The 25,032-nt window shown below is 35.5% G+C and overlaps 1 protein-coding gene across 23 annotated transcripts in view; it reads right to left on the bottom strand.

The window, feature by feature from the left end:
• MAGI2 (membrane associated guanylate kinase, WW and PDZ domain containing 2) overlaps positions 1-25,032 on the bottom strand; it is a 1,469,004-nt gene that overhangs the window by 776,135 nt on the left and 667,837 nt on the right. The window lies entirely within an intron of this gene.

Here is a 25,032-nt window from a genome sequence, read left to right as displayed (position 1 = left end):
TGAACCAGGCTGGGAGAGAAACAGAGAGGGAGGTGTCTACTGGACATTTATGGATTGCATGTGTGTTAGAGGTGGTAATCTACCACTATTATTGCCCCCCACCACCCCTGACAGACTCTTCCCTCTCTGTTAAAAGGAGCTCTATGTTTCCAGTGCTCAGAAAAAAAAAAAACCAACAAAAAATCTTAGTATCATCCTTGCCTCCTCTCTGTCTCTCACTCCTCGCAGCAAATCCTGCCAGCTGTACCTTCAAAATAGATCAGAATCGAACCCCTTTTCACTACTCCCACACCCAGCAGGCGGGTCCACGCTACCTTCATGTGTGATATGGACTGTGTACTCTAACTGTTCTCCTTCCTTCTGCCCTTCTTAGCTAGACCAGTGAATCTGTTAAAACCTAAGTCAGATCCTATGGGTCCTTTTTAATCCCAAGGAGTTCCCATTTCATTCAAAATATAAGCCAATGTCATAAAAATGACATATGAGGCCCTTCAACATTTGCTGGCCACTTCTAAGCCCCCACCTCTCTGAACCAGTACCTTTTCTCTTGTTTACTGGACTCTGGCCACAAGGGCTTCCCGACGGCCCTTCTAATACAGCAAGCAGAGCCCACTATAGGGCGTTTGTGTTTGATGGCCCTCTGCCTAGAACAGTCTTCTCTTAGGTATCTGTATGGTGACCTTCCTTGTTCTTTACCTTCTCCCTCCTCCCCCTATACACATACACTTTCTAGTTCTCAGGAAGCCGGTTTATTTTTCTTTGTGCTTATCAGTATCTGACATACTGCTTACTACTACGTATTTCAATTATTCATCTTTTTTGTTGTGTGCCACCCCACTAGAATGCAAGCTGAATGAGGCAGAGATTCGAGTTGCTTCTGCTCACTTTGGTGCCTAAAACAGTGCCTGGCACATAATCAGTCCCCTGTAAATATTGGTTGAAATGAACCGAGCTGTTTCTTTTTTTTTTTTTTTAGACGGAGTCTCACTCTATCACCAAGCTGGAGTGCAGTGGCACGATCGCGGCTCACTGCAACCTCCGACTCTGGTTTAAGTGACTCTCCTGCCTCAGCCTCCCTAGTAGCTGGGATTACAGCCATGTACCACCACGCTCAGCTGATTTTTAGTAGAGATGGGGTTTAACCATGTTGGCCAGGCTGTTCTCGATCTCCTAACCTCATGATCCACCACCTTGGCCTCCCAAAGTGCTGGGATTACAGGCGTGAGTCACCCGCCAGCCCTGGAACTGTTTCTAACTACAGATGGAACGGAAACCTTGAACTGTGTCTTGAGGAGAAGGTAGGACTCCGGATGGGGATGAGAAGTATGGAGGCCATTTTTTGGAACAGGGAATAAGCCACTTCGGAATAAAGACCTGCTTTGGGAGTATCTCATTTAGTTATCTCAGGGTACAAATGAGAAAATAGAGTCACAAGAGCAGTTAAAGTCACAAAGACAGCAAAAGAGCACAGGGTTAGAACCCTGGTCTTCAAACTGTCCCATTTCAGGATTCTTCTAAATGATTCAAAATATTTAAATTTTGAGATTAGCCAGGATGAAATACAAGCAAGATAAAAAGGTATTTTTCTGTTCTACCCGCATTACTACCAAAACCATCAAGTTAATACTAGCCATCAAAAAGCTGATGCTGGATAATATCACTTATATAATTATACTCCCTTAGTAAGAATTAGCCTTGTGTAAGCATAGAAACAGATTTTAAACTCTCGCATTACAAAAAAAATCATCGGAGAGTGCCTGGAAATATAGAAGATGAAAGAATGGCAGAGTATTGACATTTGATGGAGTCAGGTGATGGTTACATAGAGTTCATTATATGATTTTGTTAATTTTTCATGTTTGATATTTTCTAGCATAGAAGTTTAATTATTAAAAATAAACTAAGAACAAGTCCCAAAGTTTCATTTAATTTTGTTCCCCCTAAAGTAATTATAACATAGTCAGTCAGCTACCCTTCTCTTTATTCTCTGCTTCTTAATTTCCTCTTCACTCCAGAATACATAATTCCTGTTCTCCTGTGTGTGATGCCAAGGCACAGACTTGCCCTGACAGATCCTGGATGAGCTTGTGCAAAGCGGTGATCAATTTTAGAATGGTTCTGGGTGAGACCAAACGGACTTCTGCTTCTTGGAGTCCAATCACGTGCTTTGGGAAAGGAAAAACCTGCATATTCTTCCCTTCTCCAAGTTAGTGGCAAAATAGTAATTAAAAGATGTATGTATGTGGCACAATCTTTTTGTATACTGAAAAAGAATTTCTACTCTGTGAATTGTCTATAACTGATGTATTTTTATAGCCTTACCTATTCCAGATTCCCAGCTTTCCATCTTTGGATGACACCAATCAAAATGCATTTTTGTCTTTCCCATAGCTTTCAGGTTAGTCTATCCAGCATTTCCATTTTATTTGGTCTTTTTATCCTGTATAGCCTAACGTTAGGGCTCTCCAGGTGTAGATAATTTCACAAGTTCTCTTCATTTTGCCTCTGCCCTTTCTCTCTAATCCTGGATCTCTTCATTTTTTTAAAAATTTGAATTATGGGCACCTATCTTTGCTTATCAAAAAAGAAAAAGGACTGAGTATAATTTAGTTTAACATATATGACTTACAGATGTGTAATCCAGTTTACATTTCTGTAGTTTAGAACTGAACTAGGAAAGTACTACACCTCACCCTTTTCTATTCAGGGATTCCCTTTTCCCTTAGGGAATACCTCCCACTAATATCTCCCTTTAAGTCCTATTTCCTCTTACTGTCTGAGTATCATTGGGGTGTTCCTTGAAGTATCTTTATATGATGTTACTCCAATGATTTAAGTTTTTCAAGACCTTCTCATTGCAGCTGACATAAAGTACAACTCCTTCCTCCCTGAAGACCATGTCAGGTGTGGCTTGTCTGCCTCTATACCCCTATGAGAGGCCCTCTCCTCCTCCTGGGTCGCTGCCAGATCTCACTGGTCTCCTCTCACTTTCTCTTGGCATCCCATCTAGGGTAGATTCCCTGCATATTCTTCTTCTCCGCCCTTTGTTGGTTTCCTTACTAATACTAATAACGGTTCACTTTACATATTTTATTCATTTCATGTGCTTCCAATTTTTAAAAATATATTCATTGCATTGTAAGCTACTGAAGGACAAAAATCTCCTCTCTGTTGCTGTTCTCTCCCTAAGATTTAGAATTAAAAAAACAAGATAAAATGGTTATGAGAATCATTTATTTGAGCTACCCAAGTCTCACAAACATATATTTGATTTATCCTTTGTTCATCTTAGGGGAACAAGAAATCTTTCAAGCTTGGTTAATAGCAGAATCCATTAAATTTGACTTCAATTATCTAAGTAGCCAATAATTTCCTCTTACTGATGCACACTTTCTCAGCAAAGATTTAAAATCCATAGACGATGAATAATATTGCCTGCCATGATGATTTCTTACCCTTCAAACATTTTGCATATTCTTAGGACTAAAGAGTAATTATTTCTAGCTCTTCTCATTTTTATTTTTTCTTTATTTTTTAAAATTCATTTTTATTTGTAAGTTTTATGGATACATAATAGGTGTATATATTTATGAGATATTTTGATAAAGTATATGATGGGTAATAATGACATCAAGGTAAATGTGGTATCAATTGCCTCAAGTATTTATCATTTGTGTTACAAATATTCCAATTATACTCTTAGTAATTTTTAAATGGACAATAAATTATTATTGACTGTAGTCACCTTATTGTGATATCACGTACTACATTTTATTCATTCTATCTCTAGCTCTTTTTAGTTAGCACATAAAATCCACCTGTGATCTTTTACAAATATCAAAATATGGGTACTGTGGTCATATGCAGGATCCACTTTGAAATAAAATGAAAATAGTTATAAGTAGGTCCCATTTGAGAGGCAGAAATGGACACCCAAACTGCTTATCAATTGCAAACATAAAATATACTCTTAAGGATATAAGTTCTGTTTATACCTAGATAGAGCAATAGAGTGATCAACTGATAGATCAATAGACAGATCAATTGATTGCTAGATAATTTAGGATAAAATTAGGTATTTTGCATGAAATAATATTTTCACTTGTCCAGTAAAATAAAACAAATGTATATTATCACTTCAGGAAATTAGAAACTCTTTGCTAGGTAGTATAATATAAAATATTACAGTTATACATAGTTATATGTATGAGTCTATCATACACATAGGCATGAAAGTGGCTGTCTTACTTGGTAATATCTGAGATACGATATGTTGCCTTACTGTTTTAAAAAATACCTGGTCCATTATTTATTTATTTTATTAGAATTTTATTATAATCCATCCTTTAACAAAGCAAAAGGGGTTCGTAAAAGTGAAAGAAGATTTCTGTTGAAATTTAGATCACTTTGCCTTCCTGGAGTTCAGTTTTTTGTTTTTTGGAGACAGAGTCTCCCTTTGTTGCCCAGGTTAGAGTGCAGTGTCGGGATCTTGGTGCACTGCAACCTCCACCTCCCAGGTTCAAGTGACTGTCATGCCTCGGCCTCCTGAATAGCTTGGATTACAGGCGCCCACCATGACGCCCAGCTAATTTTTGTATTTTTAGTAGAGACAGCGTTTCACCATGTTGGGCAGACTGGTTTCGAACTCCTGACCTTAGATGATCCACCTGCCTGGGTCTCCCAAAGTGCTGGGATTAGAGATGTGAGCCACCGTGCCTGGCCCTGTCATCATATTTAATATTAAGATTAATAACAATAACAAAGTTTACTCTGAGTATTCATTATACACTTACTATGCCAGGTACTATGTACATAAATGTCATAGGTAAAAATTATGATGCATACTCACAGAAAAAGAAATTAATCTTTGAGGAATAAAGTGACTTGTCCAAGTTCCCACAGCTAGCACAGTATCTGAGCTTGGATTTAATTCCAAGATGTCTGACTCCAAATAATACAGTCAAACAGTCTATAAAACAAGAAGACTAAATGAAGTAAACTCAGAAAAACACAGCTGTGATTTTCTAAATGTTAATCAACTATTATACTGGAAAGCAAAAATGGCATGTTGAGAAAAACAACAGGTTTGAGTAGAATGCTATAGCAAAGGCCTCTGGAGAGAAGTCCTCCATAATAGGAAAATGGGCAAAGAACAGGAGACTGGTAACTCACATTGAAGAAATACTTATAACCAAAAAAAGAAAAAGAAAAAGAGAGAGAGAGAGAGAAAAGTTTAACTTAACTAATAAAGAAATGCAAATCAAAACAAGATAACATTTTCTGCTTTGAAATTGGCAAAGTTTTTCGAGGAGGTATAATTTTTTTCCCTTATATTGGAGAAATAGTTGAGAAACAGGCATTATTACTAATGGTATAATTTAGTAAACTTTTCTGTAAGATAAATTGGAATTATGAATGAAAAGATTAAGATTATCTTCTCTTCTGGAAGTTTGTTTTAAGAAAACAGAGTTGGGCAAAACTGTATATTTGAGGATATCACTACAGCTTTATTTTTAATAGTTAACCCTGAGAAACAATCATTTTTTTTTTTCTTTTTTTTTGAGATGAACTCTTGCTCTGTCACCCAGGCTAGAGTGCAGTGGTGTGATCTTGGCTCACTGCAGCCTCGGCCTCCGGGGTTCAAGGGTTCAAGTGATTCTTCTGCCTCAGCCTCCCGAGTAGCTGGGACTACTGTTACATGCCACCACAACAGGCTAATTTTTGTATTTTTAGTAGAGACAGAGTTTCACCATATTGGACAGACTGGTCTCGAACTCCTGACCTCAGGGGTGATCTACCCCACCTCAGGCTCCCAAAATGCTGGGATTACAGACGTGAGTCATCGTGCCGGGTCAAGAAGCAATCTTGATGTACAAACACAGTAGGGGGTGGGTCAAATTACTATGGAGCTCCCTCAAAGTAGAAAATTACATACTTATAAAATTATGTTTTAGAATTTAGAAAATGGTCTTTATTTTTAAAAATATGCATAGGATGCTATACACTAAATTTTCACAGTGCTTATCACTTCATGCACAGATTTCTGCTGAATTACTTTATATATTGTAAAATCAGTCATTAGGAATAAGCCTAGATTCACTATATTACCTAGTAAGAAACATTAGAGAAGAAACATGGGGGAGTTGAACAAGTTTGGCCTAAGTTCGAATGCAGACTTTATCCCTGCTGGCTGTGTAACTTTGAGTGATTTATTTGTAAAACTGTCATAGTATTACAACTTTGGGGCTATACAGGGAATGACGGAGGAAGATACGTAAAGCCTTTACACAATAAACACTTAGGAGATGTTTGTTGTCCATGTCATATTTCCAGTTTACAGTTTCAAAATAATGTGAAAATGCAATTTTATTTTATACCACTCATATGAACACCACCTTATATAATTATTCAAAGTCGCACTTTTTATTAGCAAGTGAGCTATACTACAATGGCACCGCTATAGAGCTTTATCAAAAGATGATAAAAGAGGCAAGGAACCTCAGGCTGGAAATGAGAAGAGGATCATAGTTACAGAGCACTGAGAGGAGCATGTTCTACATACTCAGCGTGGCAATTTGAACTCCCTATAATCACGTATAAAATCATTCCAATAAGTATGGATTGAGATTTCCTTCTTGAATTTTTTTTATGGTTTATTTGCTTTTTATATTTCTCACACATATTATTATATAACACAAACCACAAATATTGATATTCTACTGTGGATTGCACAAGTGTAAATGGTTAACTGAAAAAAAGAAGTAATTCATATAGTGAAAGAGCAATAAAAAATACATCAACCCAATACAACCACCCTGTAGGTCTGTAGGCGTGAATAACAAAGCAGACTAAATGAGAACATTCTCGGCATGCAGTGTGCTATTTACATTCTTACTAAGAAAATGTGCCTGAGTTAGAATTTATACTTCAAAACAGATTCTCAAGTAATATTTTGATGTTAATATGTCGGATCACCAATACAACTGGCTCCATGTCTTTCAGGCACATGTTACATTTTCCAATTCCCTGTGAATTTAGGGGTACCCATGTTATTTGATTTGGCTAAATGTATAAGCGTGGAAGTAACATGTCACTTCTGGGAGGCAGTTTTAAGAGGTTGGTGTGCAATCTGCACATCCTTTATTTTTCCCTTTGCCACTGTATCCAGGAAAGCTCTAGATGGTGGCAGCTCTATCATCCTGCATCCCAGAGAGAGGGGTGTAGAGGAGAGAATCCAACTGAGGTTTGAGAGAGATGCACTGTGAAGGAAAAGAAAACCTCACTGATTTAAAGCAATGGCCCTTGACTGGAGGCAATTTTGCTTCCCAAAAGAATATTTGGCAATATCTAGAAACATTTTTTGGTTTTTACAACTTGTGTGGGGGTTGCACCAATGGCATCTAGTGGATAATTGCCAGAGATGCTGCTAAACATCTGACAATACACCAGACAGCCTCCCATAATAGAGTTATCCAATCCAAAATGTTAGCACAAAGTTTGAGAAATTCTGTCAATCATGGAGATAGAAGGATTTTTGTTGGTACAGCATAATCTAGGATATTCTGACTGATAGATGGTTCAATATTTGGAAATCTATTAATATAATCTTACCATAATGATGGGGCAAAGGAGAAAAAAAATGTGATCTCAATAGATTTAGAAAACTCATATGAGAAAAATACAGTATCTATTTGTTAGTAAAAAGGAAAAATAGCTATTTTCTTAATATCACATTTGAATATCATAAAACATATTTCTCAGAACAAAAGTAAAAATATCTGATTAGTATTTGGTCAGTTCAAAGAGTCTGTAAAGCCCCAAACTGGAAACAGTACAGTTGCTTAGTTGGTGATTGTATATCTCATATACTTCCTGCTTCAGAAAGTACGTGCTCATATCCATTGACAGAATCCATGAAGATCTCTTGGGGACTCCTGTCTCATGTAGGTATTTAAACAAAATATGCTGTATCTTCTCTGCAGTTTTAAATTAGGGTTTTTTGAAAGATGAATTTATTATAACAGTTGTGACCTGTAAAGTGACTAGATGGTACTTGCATCTGAAAAATCACTAAGTATTTGATAATAAAGTATTCTAAATTATGGTGGCCTCCAGTTTATAACTAGTGAGTTACACACTTATATCCTTTTTATCCCTTTGGTAATAATAATAACTTAAAATTACAATTGGCTAAGAACTGGGATCAGTGAGAACTCACACACTTTGCTATTCCAGTGACAGCACTGCCTGGTTAATCCTGGGATGAGGGCTCAGCTGAGTTTGTTGGTAGTTGCATTCTAAGAATCCCATGAATTCCCAGGAGCTCAGCAATGAAACTCTAACTGAAATGGAGGAGCAAGAGATGCTTAAGAAAGAGGAATTACCATGGCAACTGCCCTTCTCCACATAATTTACCATTCAAAGACTTGTGTGGTTATAAAATTGTCAATGGAAATTTTTGAGACAGATAACATAAATTTTGGAAGCAGTTCAAGTGTCTTTGGTAAATGAAAAATGCCTGTTTTCCATAGGAAGATTTACCAGGTAAGAAGATGGCTTCTTCAGCTTAGATTTTACTGATTTTATTTTGAGAAGCCTTTTCTTGTCCAGTTCATGCAAAAGAAAGAAAGAAAAAAAAAACAAATTCTAAACGAATATTTAACTGTTGTTTTTCAAGAAAATTTGATTTTATGTACTTGAAAATTATAAACATCATATATTTGTATCTTGTTTTCTCTACTGATCAATTGGAGTGTTTTACGGAATAAAATACGTTTTCTGGAAACAAAATTCCAATTATGAACACTGAAACTATTGGAAATGAGGAGTTAATTTGTGTTGGCTACACACATAACCAAGATCCAGGGGCAAATTGAAGGAAAGATTCATCCCATTTTCACTATTTATTTCTAATGAAAAAAAAAAATGATTTTACAGATAAGGTCTCTCTGTGTTTGCCAGGCTGACCTTGAGCTCTTGGGCTCAAGTGATTCTCCTATTATAGGGCAGCTGAGATTACAGGCATGTGCCACCATGCCAGGCCACTATCTCCACTTTTATTCAACATAGTACTATAAGTAAGTCCTACTCCAAGCAATTGAAAAGAGAAAGAAATAAAGAGCATTGAAATTGGAAAGGGAGATTTCAAATTATTCTTGCTTGCAATGATCTTATATTGCAAATATAAATATAAGATTATTATAATGATCTTATATATGAGATTATTTGATCATATGATTATTTGATTATAATGATCTTATATATTTCTTGATCTTATATTTAAGATCATATATAATAATCTTATATTTAGATCTTATACAAAATTTTTTATTTAGAAAAAATTAAAAACACCACCAAAAGACTCTTAGAACAGATAAGTTTAGTAAAATTACAGGATATAAAATCAACATACGAGAACCAGTGGCATTTCTATACACTAACAATGATCAATCTGCAGAAGAAATTAAAAAAGTAATTCCATTTATAGTAACTACAAAAATCTAAAATACCTAGGAATAAACTTGAGAAGCGACACATCTCTACAAGGAAAATTATTAAAACATTGATAAAAGAAGTCAAAAGGACACACAAAAAAGTGGAAATATATTCCATGCTCATGGATTGAAATAATATTGTTAAAATTTCTATCAAAATACCAATGACATTCTTCACAGAAATATAAAAAAAATTCTAAAATTCATATGGAATCACAAAAGGCTCCAAATAGCCAAAGCAATTCTGAGCATCTAGAGGCATCACATTACCTGATTTTGAATTATGTAATAAAGCTCTAATAACCAAAGCAGTATGGTACTGGCATAAAAACACACATACAGACCAATAGAACAGAATAGAGAACACAGAAATAAATCACACAGAAATAAATGACAGCCAACTCATCTTTGACAAAGGTGCCAAGAACATACAATAGGGACAGTCTGTTTAAAAAAATGGTGGCAGGAAAACTGGATAACCATATGCAGAATGAAACTAGATCCCATCTTTCACCATATACAAAAATCAACTCCAAACGAAATAAACACTTAAATGTGAGACCTGAAACTATTAAATCACTAGAAGCAAGCACTGTGGAAATGCTATAGATCATCAGTCTGGGGAAAGATTTTTGGAGTGAGACCTCAAAAGCATGGACAACAGAAGCAAAAAGAGACAAATGGGAATACTTCAGGCTAAAAAGCTTTTACACAGCAAAGGAAATAATAAACAAAGTGAAGAGATAACCTGCAGAATGGGAGAAAATATTTGCAAAGTATGCATCCAACAAGGGATTAGTAACATGAATATATAAGGAACTAAAACAACTCAGTAGTAAAAAACCAAATAATCTGATTAAAAAATGATCAAAAGACCTGAATAGACATTTCTCAAAAAAAAGACATACAAATGGCCAACAGGTATATGAATAAAAGTTCAACATCACTAATCATCAGGTAAACACAAATCAAAACCACAATGGGATATCGTCTCACTCCAGTTAAAATGGCTATTACCAAAAAAGACAAAAAATAACCCATGTTGGTGAGGATGGAGAGAAAGGAGGATGCTCATATACTGTTGGTGGGAATATAATGTAGTGCAGTCATTATCAAAAACAGTATGGAGTTTCCTCAAAACTTTAAAATAGCATATGATCCAGCAATCCCACTGCTGTGTATGTATATTCAAAAGAAAGATAATCAGTATATCAAAAAGGAATCTGCACTTCCATGTTTATTGCAGCACTGTTCACAATAGCCAAGATATGGAATCAGTCTAAGTGCCTATCAACAAATGAATGGATAAAATGTGGTAAACATACACAATGGAATATTATTCAGCCATAAAAAAGAACGAAATCCTGTTATTTGAAGCAACATGGATAGAACTGGAAGTCACTGTGCTAAAGTAAAATTAGCCAGGCACAGAAAGACAAATATTGCATGTTCTCACTCTTATGTGGGAGCTACAAAAGTCGATTTCATGGAGGTAGAGAGTAGATGGTCATTATCAGAGGCTGAAAAGGGAAGATGTGAGTGAAGAATGAAGAGAAGTTGGTTAATGGGTACAACAATACAGTTAGATAGAAGGAATAAGTTCTAGTATTTGATACTACAGCAGGAAAATTATAATTAACAATGATTTACTGAATTTCAAAATAGCTAGAAGAATTGTAATGTTCCCAACACAAATACAAGGTACATTTTTGAGGTGATGGACATCCCAATTACCCTGATTTGATCATTCAATGTTGTATACAAGTATCAGAATATCACATGTACCCCCACAATATGTAAAATTACGATATATCAATAAAAATATAAAATTAAATGATCTATATCATACAGCAACAAAAAGCAACCTATCCTGGACAATGATCAACTTAATTATTCTTTTTTCTTTTAATATATTATGAGTGAGCTCTAGAAACCCTAAATTCCATAGGTAGATCAACAGGAAACTGGGGAATTCAGCTTCAAAAACTGTGATGTATTAATCTCAGGTGTAGAAGCAGAGAATGGAGCTTTTTATTTCTGCAACATCCAGTGTTTATTTATGTGAATGAATTCTAAGAAGGGTAATTGGAACATTATGTCAGTAATGTTTGCTTTTAATAATAGAAATAGAAAACTTCAGATATGTTAATCACATATAAATGTAAACCAGTGAGTATTTATTACCAAAACACAGGAAAAGATTTTTAATGTTCAAAAGTTTTATGGTTATATCTTTGCTATACATCAGGTATAGGTTTTATTCAAACAATTTCAAAGTTCTAAGGAGACAACTGCCAAGCCCAGTGGATTATATACTCACGCTAGGGGTGAGGGGAGAGTGATCAGGCAAAACTAGAACCCTTAGAGACCAGGTCTAGTCTTGCCCAAAGAGAAAGAGTGCCCAAGAGCAGTTCAAATAATAGGGTGCATGGGTGCATGGCAATGAAACCTGTCACACTAATAATAATGTCCATTCTAATTCCAGAAGGATCTAGAAACATACTTTGCAAAGGAACGGGGTCACAGAATGGCACAAGATACAAGGTGCTTGTTTTATTCTTTCTGTTCAGTTTTCTCTAGGTAAGTGGCAAGGAGATACAAATGACAAAAACATGTAAGAGGTTGTTTTTGAAATACAGATCAAAGGACCAGGAGAAAAACTTCATTCTTTACCGTTGAGAATTGCTTAGATGTAGTATTTATACAGGCTGCATTTTGGATTGGCAATAAACCAATTAATAGTTGTAAAAACTACTGTATATCTATGATCGTTAGTGCATCTTACAGGAGAAATTGCTCTGAAGAGGGTTTCAATTATCCAATTTTGTATCGAGCCTGCATTACAAATGACTAGTCAATTCAGTCAATGAATTACCTCAGATGAAAAAAATTCAATGGTATAAGTTATTCTCGTCATGTTGAAAATCACAAAATTAAGCCAAACAGAAAATGAAATGGGTTGGTTTGTCAGATATTCATTTCTTGGTAAATAAATTCATTGGCCATGCATGCACCCATGGTCTCTCCTTAGGAAGGTGTGGGCTGGAATGGGCCTGATGGGCCACATGGCCCTGCTGCTCCTTGTTCTTTTATTTATTTTGTTTCTTTTCTTCATTCTTCTCTTTGAGACTGATCTTTAGGAACTGGGCTTCAATCTTTAGGCTTCAGAATGAATATTGAATGAGAGGCCACAGTCCTGTGGTCATTTCCCAATGGAGAATGGCCCATGCCTTTCTTTGACATTTATGGACCACAGTTATTAAACAATAATTTTCTCTCTGAACTATACCCAGTAAAATGTGCAAGTAGAGAGCTCTGCAAACTTCCATGCTGAGCTCAAGTTGCTCATTTGTATTCCAACTAAGGCAAATCTGATATACAGTTTGTACAAAATCCTCAGGCTGGAAATGTATATCATGGCCTAGCAGGTGAATTCCAAAGGCCTTTGCCAAACATCCAATGTCTCCTCATGGTTACTACCTTGCAAGAAGATCAAGAAAGAAAAGACATAAATGATGCTATTACAACTGGAATTTCTGTGTTTCATGGAGGACTGCCATAGTGCTCAATTTTGGGGCTATGAAATTGTTGGGGTTTAATAACTGCAGTGACTTTTAAGTTTATTCTTTCATTGGTCAGGACAGGTCCTCATCTGTCTTTGCTGGCATCCCTTTTATGTCTTGTTGATGATTTGCTGAACATGTGCCTGATATACTACAGTTTTCACGAAATAGGCAGTGGACAACTATTGAGGTGACATATGCTTGGTGTTGATAGCATACAAGGGGCTGTATATGACTACTCTGTACACTGGCAGAAATAAGCATTGTAAACACAAAATTCTGTAAGCATTACCTAGCTTGGCCTTTATGAGCACCAAATGTAAACTCTAATAATAGAAGCAGGGGAGAGTCTTGAATTCAGGAGATAACACGAATGTCAAAATGATTTACTGAAAATAACTGAAGCCACACTTATTAATGAGAATATTTTCTACACCACTGTGTACACATGTAAGTAATACCAATGGGTTCTGTTATCAACCTCTATTTCCTCCTTTCTAAGGAAGTGGTGAAAACCTTTAACCCATGTGGCCAGGGATATAGATTTGTTCCACTTTGGACTCTGTTCTGTGTGAACTGCATTACTGTTTTTCTATGAGGTATAATTTGAGAAAATAAGTTTGCTTCTTATGTCAGGGCACCAATATTTGCTTTTGTTCTTCCTTCAAGTTCAGTCTTAAAGTAGTAAGTCTTAATTCCTCGGAAATGCTTTACTTCTGTATTTTTCAGGTTCCTGGTTGAAGCTGTGCAGTGCTGTAGCTCTCTGCCTTTCTTACCTGAGTATTTTGAGATTTTTCTGCCAATTACCAGCTCCCTGTGGGATCAGCTTTTTTCCATAGAACGTTTTTTAAGTACTACAGTCTTTGTGGAATATGTGCTACAAAACATCAGCTATCGTGATGGAAAGTAGCATTTCTTTTGGGCAGAAAGATTTTATTTTCTCATTTAGAATACCTTAAAATAGATCTTCCATTACACAAAATGGATATTTTAACACTTTATAGGAAATTCGATTAAACTTGCCCCTAGCTGCTCCATGGTATGATTAACCTTTCTATAGTAAATATTTTGAAAGTTTTACCACTATTTAGTTTCCAAAACCTCATGGACCAGAAACTTAAATATCCATGGATTCCAATTAAACTCAGTAATACTAGGGTTATCTATAGATAATCAGTTATTGAATTGGGCCAGGTAGACTAATTTTTATAACAAACAACCCTAAAATATCTGTGGCATTGAGCAAACAAATGTTTTTTTTACAGACAACTCAATGTGGGTAGGCATGAGGGGTGGTGTACGAGTGGGGAGGATGAATTCTGATCCACATAGTCATTCAGGGATCCAGGCCTTCCATGTTGTGGCTCCCCTCTCCTCTAAGCCTTTGTTATCCTCTCTATTCAGATGGAGGCTTAATGGAAGAGGCCTAAAAATGACAATTTCAGCTCACAATCAGTTATTCAAAACTGACTGCTATGTGCCCAAGAAGAAAAGGAGAACGTGGATATTCCTTATAACTAGCAATGTCTCATAGACATGAGATGGTTTAACATCACTGCCCCCAGGACAAAAACAGAATGATTTTTGGTCTATTATACATTTACATTTTGTCTTATTTTTAACATTTAACTTTCATTTTTATATTTACATGTGAAAGTGATATTATAATGACACCACTCTGTAGCTAATACTTGAAAATGATTCTATTGTGTTTTGCTCAGTAGGAGTTTATGTCATTTTCTTAATGAGAGTAATGAATTCACACTGAGCCATCCATATTTCCTTGCTCAGTTTTTGTGATCAATGGCAGGAATTTGTAAGATGCTTGAATGGGGTTTCAGGCTCTAAGTGAAACAATAGAGAAAACTGAACTTACCTGACCATGAATGGCAACCTCTAACTGAAGGGATGAAATTAACAGCCATATTTAAAGAAATAAGAATACACAAATGACCTGTGAGAATGTAATTTCATAGAAACCAGGAAATATATTTTTATTTTAGCTACAGAGTTTGATGTTTTATTGTTTAATAATTTAAGTGATTGACAAAGTTTGGGGATGTTTGATCGTATTTGGGCAATGCATTGTATTGCTGGCTAAGAAAAATGAATGTGTGTTTCTGAGTAGTTTGCTTAACATTTGGCAAGAGATTTAAAGACTGAGGATAATTCAAAACAATTTTTTTTTCTCAGCAACAGGAAACTTCATAGGTTTATTTAGAAACAAGGAAACTGCAAATTGCCTGATTTGAAATACAGGCCCTTACTTCAATAATCAGAAGGCAAGCACTTCATGTCTACATATCGGCACCGTTACTTTTGGTCTTCCAGAGCACAGCCAAGATGAATGATCTGGGAGACCTTCAGAATTGTGCTTAAAACTAGGTTTATTATTGGGACTTTGACACGTTTTGATATCCAGAAATGAGGCACAAGGTTTGAATTCATTGTCTATCCCAAAACCATTATTGATAATGTACTGTCTACCAACCATCCAAAAGTATGTGTGTCTGTATAAGAAAGGAGAGCAGTGTTACCTCTGCAAACCATGTAGGAACCAGAAAGGAAAAGACATTAATAGCATGAAACTCAGATAATAAGAAAGGGGTTTTTTTTGGTAGTGCACCGGGATTATTTCACTTAAAAATTATAAAATTAGTTTGCCTTCCAATATTTCATGTAAGTCATTTAGAATAGTTCAAGTGTAAAGCAGGGACTTCAATTTTTTTAAGCTACCATATATCAAGCACTTTCTGTGTGCCAGGCTCTGAGATCAGCGGCTATTATGAGTGATCTCATTTATTACTCACCATCTTATAAGATAGATGCTACTATTATCCCTTCTCCTCCTTTATCTATTGTTACCATTAAACTTGTTCATTCGTTAAATGTTTAATGATCATCTAACATACACCAAATACTATGAAATGCACTAAGGAAATACTGAGGTGCTCAGAGAATAATCTGCAACTAATATAATGTCATTTTACCACATTATGTCATTCACTGTGAATAATCCATTATCAAGAGTTTTCTGTTCTTCCAGATCAAGGGTTTTCGTTCCCCGGGCTCTTACACAAATGCTTCCTCCTCTGGAACGCTCATTTCTGTACTCTTCTCCAGGCCTCTGTTCCTAGGATCTTAACTTAAATATCACTTCCTCAAAGAGATTTTCCTTGATCCACCAATCTAACTTGAATTCCTGAAGTTAATCTTTTTCATAGTCCTTCTTCATTCTCCTTTACCCCACTGAACACAATTTATAACTGTACATGCATGAGTGTTTGTTTAATGCCTGTGTTCTAAATTTAACTGTAATCTCTTTGAGGGCAAGAGCCATGCCATTTAGGTTTTTTATGTGCAAAGTTTAAGGGTTTGTATTTTGTTCTAAGTGCAAATAGAAGCCATGTATTTGGCTTTTCAACAGTTCAGTGAAATGTTCCAATTTACATTTTAAAAAGATCTTTTAAGCCCCAAGACCTCTCATCATGCATTTTACTGGATAAGATTGTGTGGGTTCATGTAGGAAAGTGCCAGCTAAACTAAGGGAAACACAGGAGTGGAGCACAGAGGACTTTTAGGGTAGTGAAACTACTCTGTATACTACTACTATATAATGGTAGATTCGTGACATTAAAATATGAATTTATCTGACCATCAATGACATCCTGTAGAATGTAGAACACCAAGAATGAACCTTAATATGAACTACAGAATTGAATGTACAGTATTAAAAGTGCATTCTAATGTAAAGTATGGACCTGGGTGTCTTGTAGGTTTCATCAATTGTAACAAATGTGTTGTGGGATGCTGATAGTGAGGAAGCCTTATGCATATGTGGAGATAGGAGGCATATGAAATATCTCCATACCTTCTGCTCAATTTTGCAACGAACCTAAAACTGCTCTAAAAACAATAAAATCTATTAAAAAAAAGAGAGACCTTCTCTGACAGCTGGGATACTAGATGCCTTGGAGTTTTTTAAATTTAGCTTTCTTATAAATCAATATTTTGGTTTTGACTTTTAATATTAATAACCATGAAGCGTCTGTTTTTATACACATGCACGTATTTGCCTATCATAATATATATAGCTACCCAGGACAGCTAATCTTCAATTTACATGTGCGATTTGAAAATATGTTCTCCTTTTGTCCTAAATTAAACACTAGTATACTTATCAGTCAAAACAAGGTTTCAATAACAGACGTCAGGAATTTTACATATGTTCTACATAAAGTGTTAACTGCTAATAAGAGCAAGTCAGGAAAACAGTATTAAATGTTATATATCTAGGGCTGGCATAATTAAGGAAGAAAAAATATCAAAGCCATAAAAATACTTTGATGTTGTATGAAACTCAGGCTCTAGCAAATATAATATTGATGGATTATATGGCTTTTCAAAGTTTTTCATTCACAGTTAAATCCAAACTGAAAAATCAGCACATTAAGGTCAGAAAAATCTGGAGGCTTGCATTTTTTTTTTTTTTTTCCAATGAACAGAGTATTTTAAAGTATCCTCTAAGTGAGCAGTTCTTTTGTCATTCTGATCCCTGCTCCTTGAACTGATTTCCTGTTTGGAGTCTGAACCAAGGAATATTTAAATTTGATTTGAAAAATGTCACTAATGAAACATCAGAAAAGGGGGAAAAAGGAAATGCTGAAGCATGTGTTGAATAATATTTATGGCTTATATTTATGCATGTGACTCATATACTTAAAAGTAAATTCAACCCAAGTGAAAAAGAAAATTGCTACTTTATGTGTGACCAAGAATTTACATAATATTTGCAGATACTTATAAAACTCTAGACTATTCCTCAAGTTTGTCATGAAGAAAGAAAGTCTACTTAATACAAAATGACAAACCATTTAGTATTAAAATGGTGATAGCTGGGACACGGAATAAGAAAGCCACACTTGAATCAAGCTTCAGTTATGTCATGTCCTGTTACCAATTTCACATTACAGATTGAACTGAAATTGTATAAATTATGCTGTTGCATATGCTAAACTTGAGAACTACTATTTGATATTGATATTGCATTTCTCATTGCATTCAGAACCCCTTCTAATAATAACTAATTGATTTTCACCACAGCAAAGTGTTAAATCCATTATTTAGATGAACAGATACACATAGACGAGTACTATGTTTTCCAATATTTTCAGTGCAGTCTGAGTCAGTGGCTGGAAATGGCTTCTAATTGGAAAAAAGGCTTCAACTTTCTAGTTCCCTTTGGTATAGTAGTGTGAATGGGGACAAGCTACCATCTTGCAATATAGAAACACATTAACAGTATCAAGAATGAGGGGGCAAAGTACTAATACCTTACTTTTCATTGATACTATAAAAATATTGAGGATTATTTCTAACTGTATTTCTAGAAGCCACAGGGAACCTGGAATATTAGATTTTTTTTTTTTTTTTTTTTTAACCTTTGGCTGGGTGCGGTGGCCCACACCTATAATCCCAGCACTTTGGGAGGCTGAGGAGGGTGGATCACCTAAGGTCAAGAGTTCGAAACCGACCTGGCCAACATGGCGAAACCTGTCTCTACTAAAAATACAAAAATTAGTTGGGCATGGTAGCAGGTGCCTGTAATACCAGCTACTCAGGAGGCTGAAGCAGGAGAATTGTTTGAATCTGAGTGGCAGAGGTTACAGTGAGCCAAGAGCGTGCCATTGCACTCCAGCCTGGGTGACAGAGCAAGACTCTGTCTCAATAATAATAATAATAATAATAATAATAATAATTATAATATAATTAAAAAAAATTAAAAAACCTTTTAAAAATTGACATGTCACCTCATTCCATGGAGCTACAACTCTAAATATATAGGCAGGTGGATAGAGATGCTATCAAAGTTTTGAAAATAGATACATTATATTAAATGCAACTACTAATTAGTTTCACCTTGTACTTTTTGAAGGAAGAGTACAAAAAGAAAAAAAAAACTGACAGATTATTTAATGGAAGGACATAAGACTAACATTTCTTGAAGAGTTATCACATTATGGGTGCTTATTTAATCATGTTCTTTCCTCTTTGTTCTCTACCCTTCCTAACTTTTAAATACACCTCAATAAAGATATGAGGTAGGGGAGAGGGGAAAAGGGCTGAAGAGGAAGAAAGCGGATAAAATGACAGGAAATATAGTAGTAGAAGAGGCAGAACTATCAGTTAAAGTTTAGCTAAAATTTATGTTTAAAAAAAATCACAATACATGCACTAGACAGCCTCCAAATGGCCCCAATGGTCCCTACCTGCTAGTATTCATGCCCTTGTATAGTCCATTTGCACACTGCATATAGCTGACCTGTGAACCAAAAGGATACCGCAGAAATGATAGTATCCGTAGCTTTCACCTTGCTTTCTCTCGGATCATTCACCCTGGGAAAGCCAATTACCATGTCATAAAGACACTCAAGCAGCTCTATGGAAAGGTCCATGAGCTAAGAAACTCTTGTGACTAAACAGTAGGGAATGGCGGTCTCTAGCCAACACCCATGATGATGAGTGAGCCACCCCGGAAGCAGATCTTGCAGCACCAGTGGAGCCCTCACATCACAGCAGTCCTGACAAACATCTTCCCTACAACCTCATGAGAGGCTCCAAGCTAGAATCATTGTGGAATTTCTAGCAAAGCCATTCCCGAATTTCTGGACTAAATTGTCAGAAAATAAACGTTTATTTTTGTTTTAAACTGTTTGTGTTTATATAACAATCACAAGTTCTTAAATAGGATCGCACAATTAACTGACAGCCGAATTGCTGGATAAAGTCAATACTACTCTGTTGTTATACATGGAAAAAAAAAAAAAAAACGCAGGCATTCTTGGTTTCAAGGCATTGCCAGTCTGAATATTAACAAACTTTTAAAACATAGTATACAAATAAGAACTGGAGAAAGTCTCCTACTGTAGGTGAGACTGTTTATAGAAGAAGAGCTGTGAGTCTTAATGTAGAAAAGACATGAGTTCTAAAGCAGGTCATATGAATTTCTACCTGTGTGACCTTAGTTAATTTTCTTAATTTATTGGACTGTAGTTTCTTCATAGACAAAATGTGAATAGGAACTTAATCTACACTGAAAGATTTTTGTGCAAATGAAGTAGAATAATATATTTAAATTTCTTAGGGAAATGACTGATATATTAAAAATGTTCAATTAATTTCAGCCATAACATCATTATCATCATTATTATTATTCAAGGCTCAGTGGAATCCTGCCAAGAGTTAGAGCATTAGACCCAAAGATCTTTTAACTGTCATCAATGAGAGAATAATATTATAACATATTTATATTTGTTTGAAAAATGTTTTATTTATGACACAATTTTACTTCATAAAATTTATGATGGGGCCATCAAGGTGGCTCGCACATTTAATCCCAGCACTTTGGGAGGCTGAGTGGAGAGAATTGCTTGAGCCCAGGAGTTTGATACTAGTCTGGGTAATGCAGAAAGATCCTGTCCCTGCAAAAAAATTAAAAATTAGCCAGGCATGGTGTTGCATGCACCTGCAGTCCTAGCTACTTGGGAGGCTGAGGTAGAAAAATCACTTGAACTCAGGAGTATGAGGCTGCAGTGAGCCATAATCATGCCACTGCACTCTAGCCTGGGCCACAGAGCAATACCCTGTCTCAAATAAAATAAAATAAAATAAATTAATAGTGGTTCCTTATTAGAAGATAAGGGAACTAGAAAATATAATAGTAAAGTATCATTAAGAAGGAAAGGACAAACTTAGGAAAGCTGTTGAGAAATAAAATGTTAACAACGCTTCATATTTGGCATAACACATATTTGGTACAGATGTTTATTGCAATCCTCTGATTAAATGTATAAGCCCATTAAAATCCAGAGAGAGTCAGCTATACCAGCAGTTCTCAAACATTTTGTTCTCATGATCCCTTTGCACTCTTGTAAATTGTTAGACTCTACTCCAAAGAGCTTTTGTTTATGCAGATTATAGTTATTGATATTTATAGCGTTAGACATTAAACTAAAAAACTAAAAGTACTTATGAATGAATTAAAAACAGTATTCTATTGTGCTAATATAAATACTATATTTTATGAAAAATTTAAAAAGCTATTTTTCAAAACATTGGAAAAGAGTGACACTATTTTGTAAATCTCTTTAATGTCTGGGTTAATAGGAGTCACCTGTATTCTCACATCTATTTTTTTCATTCAGTCTGTTGCAATATCACATGTCACATAGCCTCTGGAAAAGACCAGTGTCTACTCATGAGAGAATGACAGTGAAAAGGGCAGACAACTTCTTATTTGAATTATTATTAGTATTATTGGCTAGTTACCTGCACTATTCTGGGAGGTAAGTAATAAAAAGTCTCAATGGCTCTTCCTCGTTAGTCTTATTTTTGCCCTTAAGGCACTGAGGGTACTCCTGGAACCTGAAAATGTTCCAAATGAGTATTGCATATGCTTCTATAGAAAATAACATATAAATTACTTCATCAATAAGTGAATCCTAACTATAAACATCCATTGAAAAATAATGGTAATAATAACTAACCTTATTGGATACCATACTTCAGCTATCACACTAAGGCCTTTGAACATTTCATCTCATCTTATCTTTACAACAGATGAAGAAACTGAGGCTTCGAAGTAACTTACCGGAGCTTACACAGATAGTGGATGCCAGTGCCTTGCCCCCGACTTAGGTCTGGCTGACTTTGATAATCCTTAAGCTACTGACTATTGTGGTTTATACTCTAAGGAACAAAAAAAAGAGGCACACAGTTCCGGGTCTTGATCTGTTAATGATCTACTAAAAGGTTATGAAAAACACCCACAAAATAATAGAAAACTGATTTAAGTGATATGGTTAGGTAGAATTTATGGTTTAAACAAGTGTTTCAAGGTTTCTGGGAATAGTTCAGTAGGTAGTAAGCTGGAGCCCTGGTGGATATTTTCAAGGAGAAGGACCAGCCTTCATCTGTATTTTTATTTATTTATTTATTTATTTATTTATTTATTTATTTAATCTATTATTTTTTTTTTGAGACAGAGTCTTGCTCTGTCTCCCAGGCTGGAGTGCAGTGGTGCCATCTCCGCTTACTACAAGCTCCGCCTCCCGGGTTCAAGCAATTCTCCTGCCTCAGCCTCCCAAGTAGTTGGGACTACAGGCACCTGCCACCGCGCCCATCTAATTTTTTGTATTTTTAGTAAAGATGGGGTTTCACTATGTTAGCCAGGATGGCCTCCATCTCCTGACCTCGTGATCCGCTCGCCTCGGCCTCCCAGAGTGCTGGGATTACAGGCGTGAGCCACCGCACCTGGCCTCAGCTGTATTTTTATGGCCTAGAATAATTAAAAATAATGAGGGGAAGATAAGCAAAAACAAAGGAACAGAATGTGAAAATTCAGTGAAGCAGGAAAAAGCATAGCACGAGGGATACACTGAGGAAATGCACTTGACAGAAATGAAGGGTTCATGTGGTGAGTTAAGGAGGATTAATTCAAATAGGATGAACCACACAGTCCTTTGCTGTTGGTGGAAGAGATATGGGAGCACCCCATTTCCACATCAAAAGAGACAGCCCTGCCACTGTGGAGGTAACTCACCCAGGTAGGGGTGCAGAAGCGATGATGTGATAAAGCTACATGACCCTAACTTTTAATTAGCAACACGCTGGCATCTTCTTCTCAGTCCACAAACTTAATTTCTGTCAGGAACACAGTCAATGCCTACGGTCAATTAAACATGGCCCAGATTCTTTCATGTTGTAAGGAGTAATATTTCTCTATTGTGAATACCCGCCTTAAATAGATTAGGTAGAACTTAACATTGATGGGGAAAATATAACAATTTGTCTGTTTTTGCAAGTGGTGTGGATGCTGTGGAAAGGATTTCAGACTATAGACTTGCAATACAACACTGGATCTGGTCACATCGCTGACTCCAGTTAGTCGTATACTCTTCAGGATGATACAGTTCATGCAAACTATACACTCCATAAATGAAGTGGCACTGGACAGACATCTTAGTATTTTATATATGATCTGTTTCAAGATTACAGTTGATTAACGGAGAGAATACAATGGTGGATGGAATGCTTCATCTCTACTGTCTAAGTGTGCTTCCATGTGGAGGGCCACCCACGAGCCTTGCACTATTCCCTCAGGGGAAAAGTGACCTACTGGGACTGAGGACCTGGAAAGAGATTATGTGTATGTGCAATGAAAGCCCTTTCTTGTGTCTCTTGGAACTACCCACAGGAAACTGGTTCTGCTGTTGGTGAGTCTTTTTAATTCTGGTAGTAAGTATTAGGAAGCCCACTTACCTACAGATGTGAGCCGTATTTTCCAATGTCAGCTTTATCTGTAATGAAGGTGATATTTTGGTTTCCCAGTTGTCTTACTGGTTTTTTTATTTCCCTGTTACTAAATTTTTTCAAGTTGTGGGCAGAGAAAATGAATGTTATTTATTGAGCTCTCTAAAGGCTTCAAATATACATTGATGGTTTTTTTTTAAAAGAAGGAAACAGCGTGTGAACAAAGTAACAACAATTTCCAGAATAATCATGTACATTTGGCTCTAGGATACTTGACTTAAACAGATTGTTTGGCATGATGTCAGAAAAATATGATTTTCAATCTAAAAAGTAAGTAATTGCCCGAGATTTCAGAAATGGAACTATGAAAACAATTGGTAAAGCCATTCGTAAGTCCTTTTAATTACTTCAAGTTTCTTGTGAAATTCACAGTTTTATTTGAAATCTCTCAGCTCAAGTACATTACTAAAAAAAAAATTATGTAGGTTTTCCTACAGTTTTCCAAGAACCATAGAAATGTTGAAAGATATGTAAGAAACATCTTTAGGTCACATAGAAGGTAACTGTGTTTTTCTTTTTTAGGAAAGGCTGGTTAATGAAATTGGCATATTGTTTTCCTAATAAGTTATAGAATTTTTTTTTACATAACTATTCCAAGTGTTGGTATTTAGACATTTCAAGTTCTTTTAAACTGTTGGCAGCATTTCTGAGGGAGGTCAATTAAAAATTATCCAGGAAGGGAGATTATATTACTGATCATATTCTATCTTGGAGAAGAAACACCAAACTTCTCTACTTCAAAGAATCTAGAATCAATACCTATGTATTAGGTTAAAAATTACAGTTACAACAAATTCACTTGCCAAAGTATAATCTTATAAAGACTTGCTCAGTTATTTTCAGGCCAGATTTTATCAGGTGAGTTGTTTCATTATTATAAACAAAGTCCTCAGATTATGAGAATACCATTTAATATATTAGTGTATTGGTAGGAAATACTAACTGATAACTGAACTCTTTTTTGTTTTCCCAAAGAAATATTTAACTCTGAATTAAGAGTTTTGCAAACATCAAAATGGTACTAGAATGGGAAAACTGGACTAGAGGTTCTTTTTTCTCTTTATCCCTCTAGATAATGATAACATGACTCCCAATACAATTTTAGTCCTGGCTTTTTCTTAATAAAAACAAACTCACTTATTTCTCTACTAAAATGTGAAGAATTGTCTTTCTGTTTCTTTATATGAAATAAACTCATAGTAATGTCATGTAAAAATAAGGGCAGTGAAAAATAAATAATTACTTCTTAATAAATTATAGACATGCTGGTAATAATAATTGACATGAAGCTTTAAGAATAATGAGTCATTATTTCTTCTAAAACTTATTTCAAATTATAAGATAGAAGCATAAATGGTAACTTTTAAGTAAATTTTATATTAATATTCTTTCCTTTTTTGTTTTTGATGGATGTAGGCAATAAATTGAAATCTTGTAGTACTTTGTTCTATAGGATTTATCCTTGCTATCAATTAATGAGCTGAAAATCCATAAGTCCATAGCATTTAGAGTCTGGTCGTTTTAAAAATTTAATATAAAGTATTAGTAAACTGGAAGAACTTTCCAATTAAAAAAAGCAAACTGATTATGTCTTCAGGTTTTAT

This window comes from Macaca fascicularis, chromosome 3, assembly GCF_037993035.2.
Source record: "Macaca fascicularis isolate 582-1 chromosome 3, T2T-MFA8v1.1".
Taxonomy (NCBI): Eukaryota; Metazoa; Chordata; class Mammalia; order Primates; family Cercopithecidae; genus Macaca; species Macaca fascicularis.
Note: the sequence above shows the minus strand (reverse complement) of the source record. Positions and strands in the feature narration are given on the sequence as shown.